This window comes from Sorex araneus, chromosome 2 (assembly GCF_027595985.1).
Source record: "Sorex araneus isolate mSorAra2 chromosome 2, mSorAra2.pri, whole genome shotgun sequence".
NCBI classification, from domain to species: Eukaryota; Metazoa; Chordata; class Mammalia; order Eulipotyphla; family Soricidae; genus Sorex; species Sorex araneus.
The window spans coordinates 351,370,427-351,380,820 of record NC_073303.1 but is presented as its reverse complement, the minus strand read 5'-3'; positions in this window follow the sequence as shown (position 1 = coordinate 351,380,820).

Below are 10,394 nucleotides of genomic sequence, written 5' to 3'. Positions count from 1 at the left end.
CAGGCCAGCTCTGATAAAGGTTATGAGGGTTAAAGATCTGTCTCTTAGGACCTCATTTCCCCACAGTTGCTCAGCTTGGTAGTCGGGATGGAGATTCTGGTGAAATAGGATTTATGGAGCACTGTAAACCCAGTATTTTTTTTAAGAAATTTTAAATTTCCTTAGAACCGCAGTCTTTCATTAGTTCTATGTGTTTTATTTATCCGTGTATTTATTTCTAAATATATAATACTATTTTATTCTTTTTTTTAATTGACTATTTTTCTTTGTTTATTTTTGGGCTACTCCTGGCAGGCTCAGGAGATTATAGATGATGCTAGGGATTGAACCCAGGTTGCCAAACATGCAAGGCAAGTGCCGTACCTGCTGGGCAATTGCTGACCTTGCATTTTGCTTTCTCAATATTCTGGATTTTGACAGCACTTTTTTGTGCCATCTGCAAATGAATATCTTGGTTAAATGGCAAATATTATCTCATTTAACCCATGCCTACTCAGGGCATCAGAGGAACCTCAAAGCAGCTGTTCTCAGGACAGGTCAGCTGTTCTAAATTGTGATACCTCCTATGCCCTCTCTTCAGAAGCGAAGCTAAGGGCATCCTCCCACAGGTCTTTCTCTGTGACACAGTGTCCTAAGTTTATGCTATATGACTACTGCAGATTCTGCTAAAAACATGACCGTGTTCTTTTTTTTTTCTTGAAAACTCCAAATAGATTGTTGAGCAGATTCTGACTAATGTTGGCACTTTATTCTAGGAAACCTATAGCTCAAGTCTTATCTAGTGAGAAGTACAGGTTGAAGAGTGGAGGAACCCAGTCAGAGGTCTAGCATCAAGTCTCTCACTGTATCTTCACATTGACTTAGCTTAATATGGCGCTTCTCTGCCCCTTTCCTTCCACCTTTCACAGGTCTCTGTTTCCAGAACCCGGACCCTGTGCTGTGATAGATGAAAACCAAATCTTTGGGATTGCTCAGAGGCCTTTTCTTAGCTCACCCTGCGATGGCTGTTGTCATCTCCACTGCACTCACTTCGCTATACTCCACGCAGGTAAACTATCTTCCTTGTGCTTCAGTAAGTGGACAAAGAGTCTCAAACATTAATACAAAATGATGACTTTTGAAATCTTCCACGTGTGCTAACATGAGGAGACCGGAGGAAAACTTCATAGAATTGAACTGAGAAAGCCAGAGTTAGAGCCCAGTAATCTGTGTCTTGAATATGGATTCTTCCCCTTCCCTCCCATCTTCCCCAACCATGTATGGATGTACAGTAAAATTATTAAGAGCTTTATGTAGATAGTATTATAGTCCCACTTGGAGAAACACAATTACACTCTGTAATGTTGCTGTCACTATATATGTCAAATTATCTTCCTAAATTTTATAAGGTGTGGGAAAGGAGCTATTTTGAACAATGCAACTGCAGAAAAGTGTACCAAGTATATTATTTAAGAAAAATAGTCTAATTCTATTATTTTCCTTGGATTTATTTTGGGGCCCCACCTGGTGGTACACAGGGGTTAATCTGTGCTCAGGGATCAATCCCAGAGCTGCTTTGGGACAGTATGTGGCACTGGGGATCAAATCCAGGTCGGATGGTTACAAGGCAAGCACCCTACCTGCTGTCCCAATTCTTAGGTTTTCCACATATAACATTTCAGATGTCATTTTTACATTAGGGAGTCAAGAAAATCTGATTAGCAGCACTTAAGAACATTAGCTCCGAGTTGATAGAACCAGACTCAAGTCATACCTTCTGTGACTTGTAGTTGTGTGATCTTTGAGAAGATAAATTCTCAAAATCTCCATTTCTTCATCCATAAAATGGGGATCATCATATTAACTCTTTGGAGGTGCTACTAGAATAATCAAATCAGTGAAGAGAGTGAGCCCAGAAGATTGTCTGATGCAGTTACATTTAGTGAATGTTAGCTACTAAATAACTATGTGACTGTTGACTATTTCTGTATTGCACTGTAGCACTGTTATCCCGTTTTTCATCGATTTGCTTGAGCGGGCACAGTAATGTCTCCATTGTGAGACTTGTTACTGTTTTTGGCATATCAAATACACCACAGGTAGCTTACCAGGCTCTGCTGTGTGGGCGGGATACTCTCGGTAGCTTGCCTGGCTCTCCGAGAGGGATGGAGGAATTGAACCAGGGTCAGCCGCATGCAAGGCAAACAGGGCTGTGTGCAACGCAAACACCCTACCCGCTGTGCTGTTGCTCTAGTTCATTTCTCTATTAATCGGAAATAATAAAATACCCTCATTTAATTTTCTTTTTATTTTACATAAATAGAACATTTATATAATTTTATATAATATATATTATGTAGTTATATAAACAAATTTCATAGACTATAAACCTATTTTGGTTCTTGCACTCCCCTCCCACCTATGCTCACACCAACACACACACTTCATTTTTTTTTTTATTTCGGTAATGAGCTTTGATAAAAAAGTAGCTTTGATAAAGTTGATTCAGTACCAAAGAGAGATTATCTCTTCTATTACACTGGGGTCCCAAATTGGAATGTTCTGGATACCAGAAAACATTGAAAAGGAGCTCATAACCTAAGAATGACAAAGAGATCAATGCTTACATCTCTCTACTGCTGGTCCAGGTGATGATCAGAATGACATTTTTGGGGGGGAGAAAAAAATAAACAAGGGGTTCTGGTAACTTAAATTTTCTATTGAGGTCAGTAATATGCATCCTCTTAGCCTATCTTGAATTCCTCTCAGCAGAATATACGGCAACAGTAAAGTTCTGGTTTCCCTCTTCCTAATTTTCAGTTTCTACACTTATTGGCCTCCCCTTTTTTGCTTAGACATCTTCCAGGAATCCTCTTAATTTAGGTGCAGAGAAAGTTTGCAAGACTTTGAATGGAATTAGTGCAGTGTTTCTGGGAGTATTTGCAATTTAAAAAGTTTCCTCCTGGGTAAAAAAAAATTCTGAGGACTGAATTGATAATGGTAATTTTTAAGAAATAATGACAACCAGTCCAAGTATTTTATTGATGCTGTTCAAATCATCAGGTTATCCAGTGAGGTATATGTTATATTATGCCAATGCCTAGGTCTTCTTAGAGTAAAAGAAAAATATAAATGGGAAGCTTTAGCACCAAGTAGGGCTTAACTTTGATGTCTTTCTTATTACTGATCAATAAATAAGGTCAAAACTACCTTTGAAAAAAATAAAGGTAAACTTGTATGTAAATTCCAATAGCCTTTAGCCACGTGACTCATTGTATTCTCTCTCATTCAAAATTCATTTTCTTTCATGCTTATATTTGATTTCAATTAAAAATAGAAGACAACTTGCTTAATCTTTTCCACAAACTGATATGGTATATACTTGAGTGAATGGGACAATTTTCCTTATAAATTATGTATAAAATCCTTAAATGCTGCCTTTCTCTAAGAGACTCAAAAGAAAATTCAATTTCTCTTAGCTTGTTTTTTTCATGGTACTTGGGATATTCATTTCAGATTTTCCACTCATTTTTATAAATGTCTTATTTATTCAAGCTCTTCATAGGGGAAAGTAATGCTCTGCATTGCTGATTTTATTACTCCAGACAGGTTACAATATAATCTCAGGAACCAAAATACTAATTGATTTTAAATTTTCTGTAAATGTTGGGAGGCCTCCTAAGAGCCTGAAAGGGAGAAAATACAGCAAAGTAAGAAGACTCATCCCACTGAGAGGCGGGGCAGTGATTTTAGTCTGACTCACAAATCTTCCTTACTCTGACCATTACCTCCGCCTGTAATAATGCAATTCATTAACTATCCCAAGACAGCCTGAAGAGGAGGGTACCGGAGTAAAAGATCTTAAAGTCTCTTTCAGTCTTTGAATACATACTTTGTTCTAGAAAATTCTTTTTTATTCTGGAATTCTTTTTTGATGTCTATATCATCTGATCTTGCATGGAAGAGCCTGGCAAGCACCCCGTGGCATATTTGACAGGCCAAATACAGTAACAATAACAGTCTCATTCTCCTGACCCTGAAAAGAGCCTCCAGTTGTTGGGAAAGACGAGTAAGGAGAGGCTTCAAAAATCTCAGGGCTGGGATGAATGGAGACATTACTGGCACTCGCTTGAGTAAAGCGATGAACAATGGGATGACAGTGATACAGTGATCCTTGATCTTGGTCTCTCTTGATAGATGTTGCACTAGAGAGTACCAACATTCAAAGATGAGAAGAACAGCAAACTGAATTCTTTTGCGTTGGTGGTTAAGTATCAATCTGCCATGATTCAAGGTCATGGGAGAAACTGAAGCAAAACTGGGGAAGGCGATTCAGGATGACAAGGAAGAATGCACAAGGAAGAGGAGTCGTAGGCTAGAATATATAGGACCATATTTATCTAAGTTTGTAGCCATATCTGACAATGTCCTCATGTTCTCCTTCTCTCCCAACCCTGCCCTCCAAGAAAACTGAGCCTGGCCCATGAGGGTGAAGATAGCAGGGCGAGAGTGATAGACAACTAAGAACTGGAACCCAAGCCCAAGCTGATGCCAAAGAACAAAACAAAGAAAAACCATTTAAAAAAATTAAAAATAAGTTTGTGAAATATTTTGTTTCAAAGTTAACGGAGGGCCGTGTATCCTTCTCTTTTAGAAGTCAGCCATTGACATACAGATAATGAGAATTTTTCAATGATTTGTTGGATTAGAATTTATTATCAGACACAGCCAGTGATGAATTATACCACAGTAAACAGATGCATCTATTAAGATGTCTTCAATAATTTGAGGCTATAGACTTTCATTTGTAGGTTCTCATCCGTAGGGCCAACGGTGAAAGGACTAGTTTTAATATCCTCAGGTCATTTTCTCAACTTTCAGCTGCTATAGCATCGATGATAAATACATTTTGACTGGGGCAGGAGGCTCGGTCGCGTAATGGCGCTAACATTTCTCCGCTGCCGTTTAAGTCATAGCTCGGTGGTCTTGCCCTTTCCTATTTCATGGATTTGCTTTCTCCATTTGTTCTTACTTGATTAGGAAATTGCTGAACACAGAACTTCTCCCTGTCCATAAATATCACCCAAGTTACACAGCATGGGAAGAGAGCTGCTTTTTGTTTGGTTCACCGACTTTGGGACTTTTTGCAAATTAAAGGATTTGAAAGGATCTAATGTGGTCATATCAGCAGATAAATCTTTAGGGTCATAGTCTCCCCTTAGGGTTTTCATTTAAGTTGGTGTAATAGGAGGTGTACTCGGGCATCCAAGGACAGGAATTAGTCCTCTGTTAGTAACCAGATGCCATGGTGTGGGGGATGAGTCTTATTTCTTAGTGTACAGCCTTCCTCTGTATTTCAGGATTTCGAATTGTTATGCTCCACTGTGCAACATGGTTTCACTTCCTAGAGGAGTTTTGAAAAGGAATTGCTGTTTTATTGGCACCCTGTCACGTGTTGCCTTACTGAAAGATTGCAGGCTTTTGAGATGTAGTTGGATTTTGCGGTGATATTTGGAATGGATGAAATTTAGTAAGTCTAATGAAAAATGTGCTGCATGCTCTCTGCATGCTCTCAGGTTTGTATTAGGTTTTTTGAAGGTGGAAAAAAATCTCTCTCTGAAGCAAGCTAAAATTTAACTGGAAACAAAATCATATATGCAGGAAAGAAGGTTAAAGTATTCACAGAAGTGGTAGTCCAAGTGGTCATTGATGGACAGGATCATAGAAACCTACAAGTGCCATGATTATGTTGGAAAAGAAAACCATAAACAATTAGTTCTATTTATACATTTCAGCTCATTCGTAGGTCATACCTTATAGGAAAATAATATTATCCCAAACTCTACAGGCTTTTTCTAGTTCAAATGTTGCTACTAGAACCACTTGAAGTTCTTCAGAAGTTATGTTCTCCTCTACAAAGACTTTGCATTGAATTATTCTGACAACTCAGATTTTCTCCTTTAAGTGTAACTTTTTGTTCATTTGTAATTTATGTACATGTACCAATAAGCATATAGAGATATATAATTACATTGGTTTGGATGAGATGTTCTGTTTAGTGCCTCATAGAAAATAGTTTATACCAAATTATTTTTGTAGTGTTTACTTAATTTACTAATTTCTACTTTGTACATTGGTTTTCATATTATTTTGAAACCATTTTTGTCTTCGTTGATCAACAATTGATTTTGTTTCTAGTAAGAACCTGTCTCTTGCTAATTATCAGTGTATTTACAGAGGGAAAATGGCATTCCTTCATCAAAGAGCTTCATGGGGAAAGAAGTAGTGTCTAAACTAATAATTGAAAGGTTAACACTTAGCTGTTGTGGAAGAGAGTAAAGGAATTTTAAAGAAAGCAGCAAAATGTGAAAATTAGAAATATTTGAGAGTAAACAAAATAGAACTACAGTTAGATTTATAAATGATGATATAATTTCCCAACACGTGATGGAAGGTTTTAGAAGAGTGACTGAACTTGCCAATTGATCTTCATTAAACACCAGAGAGCACACGCATGGGCATCAAAAATAGAAAAAAATATAATAAAAGCAAGGAGAACAAGTATGAAACAAACATTTACTCTCTATTTCAAGGTTTACTATTAGTGTTGAGTGTAACTATCCTACTTTAAAGAAGTACCCATGACTCAGATTAATGACAAAGTTGGTTTGAAATTTAAACTGCTACAACTTTAAAACCCTTCTGTACACACCCCAAATGGCCTTTTGACATAATTTGCCACAAACTATGGGGAAAAAGATATCTGGAATTCAGAGAACCCTATATGTATTAGATTTGGGGAGAAAAGTTGCTAGTATAAAAAAACAAGACACAAGGCAGCCCATTATAGTCTGAACAGGAAGTTAGATTCATAAGATTGGGGTCATCAAGGGACATGGATTTTGAGTTGGGATAATCCCAGATAAAACTTAGAGGATGACCAAAAAAGTATATTTAGACAAATTTTATATCAGTTTGAAATGATGATGAGCAACAGAGAAATGTATTAACCCTAGCAATCTAAGGATTGTGTACGTGGTAGCAGTGCTTCTTTGCTGCCGCTCCTAGTTTGCGAGGCACCCATCACAGATAGAAATCAAATATTTATACACAGTGTAGAAGGTGGTGGTGCTCTTTGGAAAAACAAGTGTACCCAGAAAATAAGCTTCAGAGCCTGTTTATCGGCCCTAATCAGGTCTGGGAGAGGGAGGGGAATGCTATAATGGAAATAAGTAGAATAGGCAGTTTTATGCCTTAAGTATTTATATCATCTATTAAAGATATTGCTATAGTCCCTTTTCAGTGATTTGCTGGGCAGTTAAATTCAGACTTCAGTTCAGTTTAACACCCTGAAGTGGTTGTTTTACATAATTTATATCACCAGGATTCTTTTTTCAACTACAATCTGACCTTCACAGGGTGACAAAGAGGCTGCAATCTAAGGCTCAAAGTGGTTCAGTGGGACGCCTACTGGAAGCTGAGGATAGGTGTTGTTTTCAAACTGGAGTCACAATCTCCAAACCCATGTCGTGCTATAGCGTATACCATATTATAAAATGTGTTACTTTACAAAAGCAGATTTTAATTGGAGTTTGGAGCTTGGGTAAATGTTAATCTGTTAGTATTCATCTTCATCATTAGACAACTTTCTCTGCCTACCTAGTTCATCTCTCCAAACAAGGCTATGGATTTCACAAAGGTGGGCCCATCATCTTAAGTCAGATATATTAATTTTCCTTTTTTGTGTTCATCAGGTCAGTCTTCCCTAAGAATTTCTTGATTTTTCTAAAGAGAGGATGAGTGAGAAGTAGGAAGGAGAAAATGCTAAATTATGCATTCTCAGACTTTGCTTTGTACTAAATCTGTTTTACTTTATTGATGCCACATTCTCATTCCATCCTGAAACTTGTATTCACCTTCCCCTATATTTTTCAGTCTATTTTTCATTCCCTCCTGGAACTTGTATTTATCTCCCACTATATTTCTGAGTCTGTTTATGCCGTTATAACAAAATACCATAGATTGGGTGGCATATGAACAACAGCAGTTTATTTCTCACTGTCTGGAGACTGGGAAGTACAAAATAATTTCCAGTGAATTTGACTTCTGGTGTTCTCTTTCTGTGTCTCTCATGTGATATGGTGGTAGAACAAGATTGCCCTCTTATTCTTTTTTGTAAAAACACCAAATTGGACAGATGGATAATAAGGGAGCTAAGGCACTTGGCATGCATGTGGAAAACCCTAGTTACCTCCCAAGTATCACATATGGTCTCCCAGCAACACCAGAAGTGATTCCTGAGTGTAGAGCCGAGACTAAGCTCTAAGTTCCACTGGTGGTGATCCAACTACCCAACACTCCATACAACCCCCCTTGAGAAAACAAAACACAAATTCCACTCAGGAACAATCATAACTTAATCTTTTTTTACAAAGAACCTACCAACAAGTCCCAGCAAATTTAGAACTAGGTTTCGATATGTAAATTTGGCAGGTATGTGTATACAGTAGGGCTCCAAACAGTTTTTATCTGGAGAATAATTTTATCAATATATTGTTTATAAATTTTATTAGCTTTTGACCCTTCATTTTGCTTATTCAAATAGCTTTCAATTCTTTAAACCTCATGGATTTGCAATCTTTTTATCTGCCCAGCGCCTAAGAATCGGGAATTGCTTCTTCCCATGCTATGGTTATAAGTAGACTATCTGTCATATTTAATTATCTATTCCTGAACTTTGACCTCAGATTTAAGTAGATGGTGGATTGTAGAAGACAAGGCTCTGAATTAGAATTTTGCACTCCTTGCCATCTCTTAGCCTCTGCTGACATGTGCTGTGTACCTAGTACAAGGTAGGGGTCTCAATGTGTAAAAAATCCCCCTAACTGCTATATCTTAAACAACTAGTATGTATATATACATATATGTGTATATATAAATTACTTAGTTTTAATCAATGTAATGTGGTGAGTTCTCCTGATATCTATCTCTCTTTGCTACTCTTTTGTATTTTTGCTGATGTTTTGAGGCAGCCTGGAGTTATTGGGGGTGGGTGGGGTTGCACTCCTGGTGGTGCTTGGAGGATTGTACAAAGCTAAGGATCAGACCTTAGAATCCCACATGCAAAATGAAAGAGGAAGCTTCGGTTTACCCTTGCCAGCTGCTGTGAGCAGTCCCATTGCTTGCTGGTCCATTGTACATTTTTGACCTCCTGCAAACTCCTGGGCTTTTCTGATAACAGTACGTGAACAATTGTCCATCATAAAACTCTGCCCCATAGCTTAGGCTCACAGGAAGACTAAAATTAATGGAAACACCTAAACAAAATGGCCAGAAAAGAATCCGTTAGATCATTGCATCCTCTGTAAGACTTGCCAAGAGCCCAGTTTCTATTTAATGGGGTCTACAGGAAAACGCTTATCTTTAATTTCCCTGCATTCCCTGGAACACAAAGAAGCAGTTTTCCCATACAAAAAAAAGAAAGAGAGAGAGAGAAAGAGTCATAGTTTACTTAGTCCTATACTAAGTTCCTTCCCACTTGGGAGCTCCCTTTTCTTTCTCTTCTACTTTCCAATAAACTTTTCTACTTTCCAACTCTGAGTCTGAGCATCTTTATTACTCAGTATTTTCATTCTTGAAAAAATTGAAGAAGCTGGGAATCACCAAAGAACAGAGACCCGCTGTTTTCGCTCCAGTATCATCTGTACGGAAAGCAAATAATCCACCCCTTTTAGTTATCTTACTCCCCTGTGCCTCTCTTTGTACATGGCAATGGATTTCTACTTGCCCTTCTAAAATGCATTTTAGGTTTTCCCTCTGTACACATCCCACAGTATGAGAATAGACACAAATGAATCCCAGATATCAGAAACTTTCATTCCAAGTACACTCTTATTTGTCTTATTTTCCAGAGTCATATTTAGCCACAGAATGACCAAAGCTTCTCCTGAGAGTTTGGACATCCCTGGGTGCACCTTGATGCATGGCTGCTTCAGCAGGATGCAAAACAACATTAAGAACTAAGGTGTCATTTACGTTCTTCTCCAGTCTTTGCAGTCCAGAAACATCCACCCTGCTGACACCCTATGTTTATCCCTCTTAAACCATTGTGCTAGCTAATCTTTAAGTATTAGATTTTAGAGGATGGAGGCATTTTAGAAGCAGAACTGCCCATGATGAGTCTGAAGGTTTATAAGTGAGCTGCTCTTTTATTTTTCTCTTTCCCAGGAAACTCTTGGAAAATGACTTTTTAAAGAGGTAGATTGAAGTGTCTCTGATGGTATTTTGTTTTTGTATGCATCACTTACAATGCAGTGGATGGGGAAAAGACTACTTAAAGGCATTTAATATTTCCAGAAATATAGACAGCTATCCATATACTTCATAAGAAAATATTTTTTCTAGATTAAAATTAA